Consider the following 12432-nt stretch of genomic DNA (forward strand, 5'->3'; position numbering starts at 1 on the left):
CACAGAGTGAAGAGGGAGCTAAACAGGCACAGGTGGAGGAAATTAACTAATCAGGGACTAACGAGAACAGGTGCGGACAATACAGGACATCTTGACATATGTATTTTTACATCCATCTTTGATCATATTTAGGAAGGGTGCCAATAATTCTGGCCATGACTGTATGTGAAATATAGTGAGTTTTATGTTGTTTGAAAAAATTATATTTGAATGGCCAATATGAGTCTTTATATTTCTAATCAAGATTTGTTTGCTTTTCTCTTTCATTTATACTGTGATTTTGCTTTTCAAATCAATATGAAATTTTACATAAATTGATAGGCTATAATAATATTATATGGTGAATTTCTACATAATATGCTACATTTCCAGTGTTTCTACATATTATTTTGTAAAGATAACTCTGAAGCCATTTTCTTTCTCTCTTCTTCAGCTGTTGAACTGAATTACTGTATTATTATTTAGTGTGGTGAAATATTGTGGTTCTTGATTTACTGTATTGTAATAACTGCAGCATCTGAATAAAGACAAGTGTTCAATTCTATTACTGATATTACTTATAAACTAAACAGATTGTTTGTCTGACGCTCTGCATTCCCAATCCCTCTATCTGGAACAAAACGTTCCTCAACACTTGTGACAGCGGGTTCTGGAAAATCATCTTGACTGTCAACTCTTTACCCACCACAGCGCCATCTAGAGGCTGAAACAGTTCAAACACAATCAATGGATGTAGAGTTTCTTTTTGTGATTAACTGAATCCAAATATGGCGCCTTCAGATGTTTTACCAGGTTGAGCATCAACACTAAACGCAATGGATTCTGAATGCATTGTGCCAGTTTGAATATGCAAAATTGAGAATGAAATATTTACATTTGCGATATTTTGATAATTTCGATATATCATGCAGCCCTACATTGAAACATATCTGTGCTGTGCATGTGCCAATGTTTGATTTTACAGACATCTGTTCATGACATGATCTGTTCATTTCAGTGTGTTGGTTCACCACTGCATATATAATCAGATCCTGAAGCAAAACCAGTTGAGAACTGAGTTAAGTTTGAATTGTGAGAATCAAATCAATTAATCAATTTATGAAAGCATAAAGAAATAAAAAACTGTAAAGACAAACACAAACAGTCATTAAAGGGTTAGTTCACCCAAAAATGTATTACTCTCCCTCATGTCGTTCCACACCTGTAAGACCTTCGTTAATCTTCGAAACGCAAATGAAGATATTTTTGATGAAATCCGATGGCTCAGTGAGGCCTGCATAGCCAGCAATGACATTTCCTCTCTCAAGATCCATTAATGTACTAAAAACATATTTAAATCAGTTCATGTGAGTACAGTGGTTCAATATTAATATTATAAAGCCACGAGAATATTTTTGGTGCGCCAAAAAAAAAAAATAAAAAAAAAATCAGCAGGTCGAATCGGCGGTTCGGAGCGCCAAAGTCATGATTCGACACGCTGATTCATAACGCTACGAAGCTGAAGCAGTGTTTTGAAATCGGCCATCACTATATAAGTCATTATTTAGTTTTTTTTTGGAGCACCAAAAATATTCTCATTGCTTTATAATATTAATATTGAACCACTGTAACATGAACTGATTTAAATATGTTTTTAGTACATTAATGGATCTTGAGAGAGGAAATGTCATTGCTCCCTATGCAGGCCTCACTGAGCCATTGGATTTCATCAAAAATATCTTAATTTGTGTTCTGAAGATGAAAGAAGGATTTACGGGTGTGGAATGGCATGAGGGTGAGTAATAAATGACAGAATTTTCTTTTTTGGGTGAACTAACCCTTTAAGGTATAGAATGAAATAAATCATTATCCTGTACTAACCTCTCCGTTCAGCTTGTGGTTTCTCTCCATCAACTTTACCTCCAATGACTCCTTCTCTCTCTTCATTTCTCTGATTAAACAATTATTATCCGGCATGGACTGACATATATTGTCTCCTTCATTTAAAACGTTTACATTTTAGACATGCTATTCTCACTATCAGAGCCGGCCCAAGGCATAAGCGGACTAAGCGGCTGCTTAGGGCCCCCGTAGCCACCAGGGGGCCCCCAAGAGCATATGACAGCTTGATCAGTTTCAGTTCTAGTGCCTCCGTCCCAATAATACTGTACAACTCGACGTACATTCATATCACATTAGGGCTGCACAATGCATCGTTTTAGCATCGATATTGCGATGTGCGTATCCACGATAGTCATATCAAAGGAACTGCAATGATTAACCAAAGTTACGCGTGTTTAGGTCCTGTCACACGGAGCCGCGCAGACGCACATGAACACCGAATTGCGTTCAGACCAGTTCCGCATATTTGTGTTTGAACGGACATATACACGCAGAATTATGTCAAAATGTCCTTGTAAACACAGTTTCTTATGGCTTAGGTAATGCAAACAAAGAAAACGGATGTGTCTTAAAGTCACAGCAGGCTTGCTGCTTTCTGTTTCATGAATGTTAACAAACATCAAAATACAAAGAGAAAATTTGCTTTAACAGATTAATTATATTCAATTCATACAGTGAAGACTATGCAGTGTTATTTTACATTTGATTATTCATTTTCTGGACCTGAATACTTACCTGAAAAATATAAAACACTCATTTATTTCATTTAAATCACCCCAATCGTTCTAGAATTATTCTTTCCAAATAGAGCTATTCAAGTAATCTGTTAAATTTATTTCATATCGCAAATATTGCAGAAAAACAAAAATCACAATGTCAGTTTTTTTCCAATACCGTGCAGCCCTACATCACATGTTAACGCAGCAATAGAGTTACACTCACGGGACACTGCACTTATTCACAATCACAAAAGTTCATTATTTGCATATGCTTTAAAGCCTTGCCGGTTAAACATTTCATTGCTGTTCTGACATGCGCTTTTTCTAAGAGCAGAAACTTGAAGGGCATGCACACTAAAAGCCTGGCAAACAGCGCCCGATTACGTCTGATTGCGCTAATATTGTCAAATACTCACTATGTTTACATAAACACAGTTGGTTATGTCTAAAGTAATCATCTGAGAAAAAAATGAATGTGTGTCTTTTTGTTACATGCGTGCAGGTCTTAAAGTGACAGCAGCTTGATATTAAACATGCTGCCGCTTGTCCTTAAAGGGATAGTTCACCCAAAAAATGAAAAATTATTATTTACTCTTTCTCATGTTGTTCCAAACCTGTATTAACTTCTTTCTTCTGCTGAACATTTTGAAGAATGTGGGTAACCAAACAGTTGTTGGTCCCCATTGACTTAATAGAAAAAATACACTATAGAAGTCAATGAGGACCAGCAACTGTTTAGTTACCCACATTCTTCAAAATAACTTTTATGTTCAACAGAAGAAAGAAACTCATTCAGGTTTAAAACAACCTGAGAGTGAGGAAATGACAGAATTTTCATTTTTGGGTGAACTATTCCTTTAATGTTAATACATTTATTATTGTTATCTTGTTACAGATCCACCTGATCTGTTCATTTTATGTCTTTATTTAAGTATGTGATTTAATATTGTGCGTTTTGTAAATTAACATTTATTTTTTATATAATAAGATACTGTTTATCTTAAGTTATTCTAACGAGGGGCCCCCAAATAAAATTCTGCTTAGGGCCCAATAAAGTCTTGGGCCGGCCCTGCTCACTATGAAGTTTCTTCTGAATCTGCGAGCAATATGTGAACTCCGTTTAACTGCTTCGGTCAAAGGACAAAATAGTGCATTAGCGCCACCTGGCAGTATGGACCAGAAAACACAACACACTTAATTTCTCCAGGTATCAGGGCTCATGCATCGTTTTCAGCTCCTCCAGTATCTGAGCTTCACACACCGTCCAGACTCAGAGCAAACAAAAAGTAGGTAACGTTACTCCTCACTATAAGCATCTCCTCACTATTGTAAGCATATTTAAAATATATGGTATTATTCTGGGCTGCACTGGGAATAAACACTGTTGGCGAGAATTTCATACATTTGATGATAATTATTTACATTGTTCTGACAAGAAAATGCAATAAAGCAATACTCACATATCTTAGTTTGATAAATCAGCAGAATCTCCTCAGACGGACCGCCAAAATAACCGTTGAAATTTAAATGGCTGAGATTCGCGCTTCAGGATCGTGACGTGTGCACTCGCCGTACAGTGGGCATTAAGGAACTAAACAAAATTACACATATAGTCTGTCTATATATTTATTACAATGTTTACACAATCAGCAGAGATGAATAAGGAACTGTTTCATATTTATGATTATGGGCGGGGCTATATGACATCACTGCACGTGTGTAAAGACTTGAGTGAAAGTAATGCTGCGTTCACGTCACCTCGTATTTACCGGAATCTTGAAATGACAACACGTGACGTTATATTCGGAGCTGTTCACGTCCTTTTGGTCCTTGGACTGGGAATTATGCGTTTCCATGGCACCACTATCAATGAATCTACAGTGGTCAGGTGGTACAAGCGCCCACGTGGTACATCTGGGAGCTTTCAGAAAACTCCCAGCTTACAAGCTGTAACTACTATCTCTACGAGGACGTGAATGCTTTTTACAAGCTAGAATCTCGTAACTACAGGAATTACAAGGCCGCGTGAACGCACCTTAAAACTAAACAGATGAACTGGAAGCTTCTTAAAAACAACATTTCTTTTCAGAAACTCTGAAATTAACGATTAAATCTGATATTCGCTCACAGGTAAGTGATGGAAATATACGTTCACTAGTTTAATAGCATGAAGCAGTAAGAATGTTGGTAAATATAGTCTGTGTTCATGTCACATATCAGAAACAGGAAGTATTTGAACTGCAGACAGAATAAACAAAGTTTAGTGAAATAAACTCCATTAAACAGGTGTTTACAGATGTTAATTATGTAGGTTATTTGTTTGAAAAATTACACTTCCACTCATTTTCTTTGTTGTCTTTTATAAAATATATTTTCATGATGGTATTAAAATGTTGTAAAAGCCTCTTAAATTGGCTGTACTGTGGCTCCCAGAGACATGTTTAGTTTCTGTATTTAGTACCTTCAGTTGTTTTTCTACCACTCAATAGTACCCTACTGCAGTGCCACAGAGCTGAAAGTACAGACCAGCAATCAGACCAGAAGTTAGTGGTGGAGCTTATAGGCTCGGTGTGGTTAGGGTTAGTGTTGGAGGCGGGTCTGACATTCTTTGAATGTGATATAAACAGTGGTACATAAATAATCATTATTAAATATAATAGTATTTAACATGCAACATCCATAGCCTAATTTATTCAGTGCATTTAATTATGAAAGTTGCTCTCTTCAGCAATGTAGATGATATATTATCATTTTCTTTTCAGTCATGGCATCTTCCAGTGGTCCAGCACTAAATGAGGAGCTCCAGTGCTCCATCTGTCTGGAAGTGTTCACTGATCCAGTCACCACTCCATGTGGACACAACTTCTGCAGATCCTGCCTGAGCAAATGCTGGACGGACACACAGACCTGCTTCTGTCCATTCTGTAAAGAAACATTCAGCAGAAGACCTGATCTCAAGATTAATACAACACTCAGGGAGGTTGTGCAACACTTTAATAAGAAGCTGAATCTAGGAGAATCTGAGGTGCTCTGTGACTTCTGTGCTGAAAGAAAGCAGAAAGCTGTGAAGTCCTGCCTGACGTGTCAAAGCTCTTACTGTGATGATCATCTGGAGCCTCATCTCAGAGTCCCACGTCTAAAGAAACACACACTGATCAACGCTGTGGAAAATCTGGAGGATTATATATGCCAGAAACATGAGAGACCTCTGGAGATGTTCTGCAGAGATGATCAGGTGTGTGTTTGTCTGTTCTGCACTGAAGGAGATCACAGGACTCACAACACTGTTCCTATAGAGGAGGAGAGTCGAGAGAAGAAGGTAAAGAGTTACAGACAAAACACTATAAACACACTGTGAAATGCAGTTTTCTTTCCTGTGTCTTGACATGTTGAAGAACCTGACCCAAATCCAATGGTCTTTCATTTCTTCTTATAAAAGCTTTTTGTTACTTGCAAAACTGTCAGGATTAAAAGATTTAAAACTATAATTTTGAATTAATATGATCTTTAAATGGTTTAAAAATAATTTTTAAAAAAAAAAAAAAGACCGTCAGAAGATGGAAACATAAATTCAGTGATAAATGTGTGTTTTTCTCTGTATGTAGGATCAGCTGGTTCAGAGACAGATTGACGTTCATCAGATGATCCAGGACAGAATGAAGAAGATTCAAGAGATCAAACACTCAGTAGAGCTGAGAAAGGTTTGTGCTCCGATCAATCAGAGTTCATTTCCTGACTCATGGTCCTTTTCAATCCCCCTCTCCATTTCACTTTCTGTTTAACTATCCTACCAAAAAATAAATCTCAAAAAACTGTTATGCATAATCATATTTCAATCTAATTAATAAATACATTGAATTAAATAGAGAGTTCTGCCAGTAACCCTCAAGTTGCTCTAAAAACATTATTTTTCCCATAGAGCACAAATCTTGGTGTATTGCACTTTGTATTCCACTGAAAATCACGCATTTTAAGTGAACATGCGGTTAATTGATGATAAGAGAATTTTCATTTTAGGGTGAACTATCACTTTAAATAATATGTAATACGTAATATATTAACAAATAGAACTTTTACCTGTTTTCATTCATCAGAGAAACACAGAGAAAGAGAAATCCTCCAGTGTTGAGCTCTTCACTGATCTGATCCGCTCCATTGAGAGATGTCAGTCTGAGCTGCTGAAGATGATGGAGGAACAGCAGAAAGAAGCAGAGAAACAGGCTGAAGATCTCATTAAAGAGCTGCAGCAGGAAATCACTGAGCTGAAGAAGAGAAACACTGAGCTGGAGCAGATCTCACACACTGATGATCATCTCCACCTCATACAGGTCTGTCAACATCTGTCTCATCATGTACAATATTACAGTACAAACTCTCTGTTCTGTAAGATTCACACAACTGGCCCGACGACGGTGTCCAGTGGTGCGGCTGAAGGTTTCCTGCATGTTCTGTCTTTTTGGTGTGCAAAGTAATTTAATTTCAATTAAACTTTTATCTGACTCCATTTTATCATGACCTCAAATTTGGAATATCAGGATCAGGGAACACCTTGATGGAAAATAAATCACAGTGCTCATACTCTGTGCCCTCGAGGGCAAGAACAGAGTGATCTTCCCTCAGACATCCAGTACAGAACTCATGTGGGTCATCCACAGTGATGAACATGGCAGCATGCATCTCTTGATGGAATCTCTTGACTTGATAAACTTTTCTTTTCTTTTTTTTTTTTGGAAAGGCTTCACTTCTTTGGATATTTTACACTATTAATCTGGAGTGTCTTGCCTCAATTGTGTTAGAAAGGTCCTGCATAAAAATATTGAATTAACTTCTTAAAAAATATAAATATAACACACTTAACAGTCCTCTTGTCATGCTACTAAAAGTCCAAAGATGAAGATGAGACACGGGATTCCTAAAACAAAAGGATTTAATAAAACAAACTCAGATAGTCAAAGTCCACGAGACAGTGTGTCTAAGCACAATCGTTACACAAACAATAACCGACAGTGAGACGAAACTCACAGGAACTTAAATCTACACAGATAATGAACAGAATACAAGATGTTTCAAATTAATCAGTAACTATAGTAACAAACAAAGAAAACAGGAAACAATGCTGAGCAAACTAAAAGTTAATGAAAATGAAACTAAGACAAGATAACAGAATAAGTGTGACATCTCTCTCTCCTGCTGTAGATGTGCTCATCCCTGTCCAGTCGTCCACACACCAAGAACTGGACTGAGATCAGGATTGACTCTGATGTGAATGTGAACTCTCTGAAAAGAGCTCTGACTCAACTGAGGAAAACTCTACATGGGAAACTAAATGAAAAACTCAGTCAAACTGGTATGTGAATATCTAATACAGTGTATAGATATATTTGTTAGTAACTATCTAAGAAATTACATTTTCAAGGACTATATGGGATAAAAGGGTAACACTTTATTTTATAGTGTCATTGTTACATGTAGTTAGTATAGTAATAACTATAAATGATGCATAATTACATGATGCAACTAATCCTAATCAAACCAAACCAAACCCTAATCCTAACCCTACAGTAAGTACGTGTAGTTTCTTAATATTACTCAACATAAATGTTTAATGACAGTGTAACAAAGACACCTTAAAATAAAGTGTAAACAATAAAATTTTAGCATTGGTGACCTGCTGCTGGTCAATTATTTTATTTCTGTCTGCAAATGTTCACAATGTTTCAAAAATATAACCACAATATAACTTAAACTTGCAATGTTAGCATTAAACTGGTATGATAAAATCACTTACTAAACCTAGTCTATGTGAAGTTAAATCCAAACTTTAACTTATGCCATAACCAGTTACTGCAGTATTACTTTAACTTACTTCAGAGACATATAAGCAACATGACATAACTATCCATGTACAAACAATAATACATAATCAGAAATCACTACATGCCACTGATGCTGTTAATAGAGATAAACTCACTGTTAACCTGAAATTATTCCTATAATAATTCATCATTATATTGTCATTAGTGTCCACAGAGTTGAAGTTTGTGCAGAAGTTTGCAGGTACAGTGACTGACACCATTTTCTTCAATACACTGACAATACTTTGTTTATAATCTGTATATACTGTACATCTGAAAATGTTTGCTCTGAAGTTGATTGATAATGTCTGATCTCTCTCAGTGGATGTGACTCTGGATCCTGATATAGCCTTTCCATCTCTCATTCTGTCTGATGATGGAAAACAAGTCAGTACTGGAGACATTCACCAGAACGTCCCAGAAAACCCAAAGAGATTTGATGTCTGTTCTTGTGTTCTGGCAAAGGAGGGATTCAGTTCAGGGAGATTTTACTATGAGGTGCAGGTGAAGGGAAAGACTGAGTGGGATTTAGGAGTGGCCAGAGAATCCATTAACAGGAAGGGGAAGATCTGGCTGAGTCCTAAGAATGGATACTGGTCTGTGATTCTGAGGAATGAGAATCAATATGCAGCTTTGGAAAGAAGGTGGGAGTGTTTGTGGATTATGAGGAGGGTCTGGTCTCTTTTTATGACGTGGACTCCAGATCTCATATCTACTCTTTCACTGGTCAGACTTTCACTGACAAACTCTATCCATATTTTGGCCCAGGCGATAATGATAAAGGTAAAAACTCAAAGCCACTGATCATCACACCTGTCAACTGAAACAAACAAAAAACATCAAATCTGAAAAGATTAAATATGGATGTGATGATTTTAGAAAATGTAAATAAAAACCAAAAAAACATTTTGCACAAACCACAATCAAGTACATTTTACTTGTGATTATAAAGAAATTAATATGTGATAGACAAAATGTGTACAAAAAATGTGTATTTCATAAAATGTTAGATTTTTTTTTTTTTTTTTTTTTTTTTTTTTTTACAAATAATTTGAATGATAGATCATGAAGGATAAACAATTAAAATTTATTTTTACATCCATCTTTGATCATATTTAGGAAAGGTGCCAATAATTCTGGCCATGACTGTATAATGAAATATTTGTGAGTTTTATGTTGTTTGAAAATATTTCATCACAGCTACATTTGAATGGCCAAAATGAGTCATTATATTTCTAATCAAGATTTGTTTGCTTTTCTCTTTCATTTATACTTTGTTTTTGCTTTTCAAATCTATTATAATATGATATAATAATATTATATGGTGAAATTTTACATAATATGGTACATTTCCAAAATTTCCAGAGTGTTTCTACATATTAATTTGTAAAAAAATCTCTGAAGCCATTTTCTCTCTCCTCTCCAGCTGTTAACATTGAATTACTTGTGAAAAATTATGGTCTTTGGTTTATATTGTAATAACTGCAGCACCTGAATAAAGACAAGAGTTCAATTCTATAACTGATATTTTGTCATGTCTTATTTTGTTACTGTTTCATGTTCACGGTTTTTGGTTTGTTTTCATAGTTATGCTTTGTTTGTTTTGCCATGTGTTTTGTGTCATGTGATTCCATTGCCCTCATGTGTTCATGTCATGTGCTTCCCCTGTCTCATGTGTCATGTTCTGATTGGTTGTCATTGTCATGTGTTTTCAGTTCTGTCTTGCCATTGGTCCTCTGTCTTGATTGTTCACAGGTGTTCCTTGTTTTGTCATTAGTCTCCTTGTATAAATAGCCCTTATGTTCCATTGTACTCTTGTCTAGCTTTGTTTATATGTAATCCGCTTCCGGTGAGTGTCATATATAGTGTGTTTATATTAAACTGCACATGGGTTCAAACTACACTCGCCTTCAGTGGACTCCCATCCTACGTTACATATTTCTAATATACTAAACAGCTTGCTAAATATTATGCAAATACACATTGAAAAATGATGAATATCTGCTCACACACAATAAACAACAGACAGGATATGAATAAAACAGGATCTTTATTGTTGACTTTCATCAGTTGTGAATGAAAATACTGTATTATTATTTAGTGTAGATGATCATTAAATCTAGTAAATATTCTTCAAGAGAAGTGAGAGCATTAGAAAGCTTCACAATGAAAGAGTTTTTCACTTTGGTTTGAGCACAATATCGGTGAATCCGTGAACCTGAGTGAGCTGACGGCAGTCCATCGATGCCAGGAGCTTCTGAGAGCCGGAGACGGTGGGAACAAACTTCTCCATCAGTGTAACCGTCGCAAGCTTCTCCACATCACTGACAGACAGAAACACAATATCAACTCTGGAAGATTTTCACTCCATATTAATGTTGTTGAGGAGTTTTGTTGCAGCCTCATATTAATGTTGTTGAGGAGTTTTGTTGCAGCCACACCCCTCATTTCAAAATAAGTGCCACACCCTCCACCCAACCAATTTCCCTGTTAAAGCTCCACCCAACCAATCTCAAGCCAATCCCCTAGGACTCCCCTTTATTCAGGCTTTATTAGCTGCACCTGTGCCCACAGCTTCCCCATTCTGTAGCATGAGGCTGTGCAGAGGACTGATGTTTACGCCTTTTGATTTTCTGCATGTGTATAACTGACAATGTAAGTGCTTTTGTTTGATATTTAGAGATTTGGTTTGACTTAAGTTTGCCCTAAGTATGTATTTCAAGTTTGTTTGTTTTTCTGCTTAGGCATGTGCCTCATTTCTTGAGTACTTGCTTTGTAACTGATTTGTTTATTATTTAAACCTAAAACTCTATATTTCTGTTTCAGTTTGTAGAAACCACACGCTCACATGCTCACGCTTGCATGCAGACACATGCACCTATACACAATACCCTTGGATGTGCAATTAAAAAAAACGTGTGAACTTGAGTGACTAGACTGGACCTGTTCTTACCGACAGCCCCACTGGCTTCAAGTTAGCTACCTGAACATTCCTCCTCCTTACTCCTCTTCAAATGTAGTACAATTTATGTTTTTAAATCTAAAGAGTAAGAACAAGTCACAGCTGAAATTAAAGTGCTGTTAATAACTGAAAAAATTACCCATACAGGATCTTTCTGCAATCCCTCTATTCCAGGGGTGTCCAAACTACTGCCCAAGGATGAATTTTAAACGGCCCGCAGCTTGTCTATTAAAGGTGCCCTAGAATTAAAAATTGAATTTACCTCGGCATAGTTGAATAACAAGAGTTCAGTACATGGAAAAGACATACAGTGAGTCTCAAACTCCATTGCTTCCTCCTTATATAAATCTCATTTGTTTAAAAGACCTCCGAAGAACAGGCGAATCTCAACATAACACCGACTGTTACGTAACAGTTTTATCCACATCTTGGCTGTAGAAACTATTTCTGATTAAATTGAAAGTTTTTCTTAGTGAGCTAACAACATTAACGATCGTGTACCCTGTGTATACAACATAACCGTATACATATGGCAATTCTCTTTTGTCGGATATAATTTGGCCTATATTTAATCAACAACACATTACATCAATGCCATTCCATAAGGATGCAAAGTGCCAAAATAGTTTTTGAAAAATGGCCTGTCATTGGCAGCACCCCTGTGGGCAACCTTCAGCTATCTGCTGCCATCTATTTCAGCGGAGCTTCCTTTCTGAAGATGCAGAAGGTATTGTATCATTTACATACACCAAATAAGTCAAAGCTAGACAGGGCAACTAATTATTTTACAACTGGGTTTTTACAGGTGTTCAGGGCGATGTACCTGAAAACACATACATATGATGCTTTCAGAAGGCATGCCAGGACATACCTCGAACCTGCTATTATCTACAAGTGGAATGAGGAACGAAATTTGCAACTGCACTACCTGAGCGAGAACAAGAATGTCATTCTTGGTGGTGACATGCGAGCAGACTCGCCAGGTGCACATTTTTATTTCAATTTCTCTTTGTAT

The 12432-nt window shown here is 36.5% G+C and overlaps 1 pseudogene; it reads left to right on the plus strand.

Annotated features, from left to right (window-relative positions):
• The first annotated feature begins 4518 nt into the window (after window positions 1-4518).
• LOC125260300 lies at window positions 4519-9440 on the plus strand (annotated as a pseudogene).
• The last annotated feature ends 2992 nt before the right edge of the window (window positions 9441-12432 follow it).

The sequence above is a fragment of the Megalobrama amblycephala genome, linkage group LG24, assembly GCF_018812025.1.
Source record: "Megalobrama amblycephala isolate DHTTF-2021 linkage group LG24, ASM1881202v1, whole genome shotgun sequence".
Classification (NCBI taxonomy): domain Eukaryota; kingdom Metazoa; phylum Chordata; class Actinopteri; order Cypriniformes; family Xenocyprididae; genus Megalobrama; species Megalobrama amblycephala.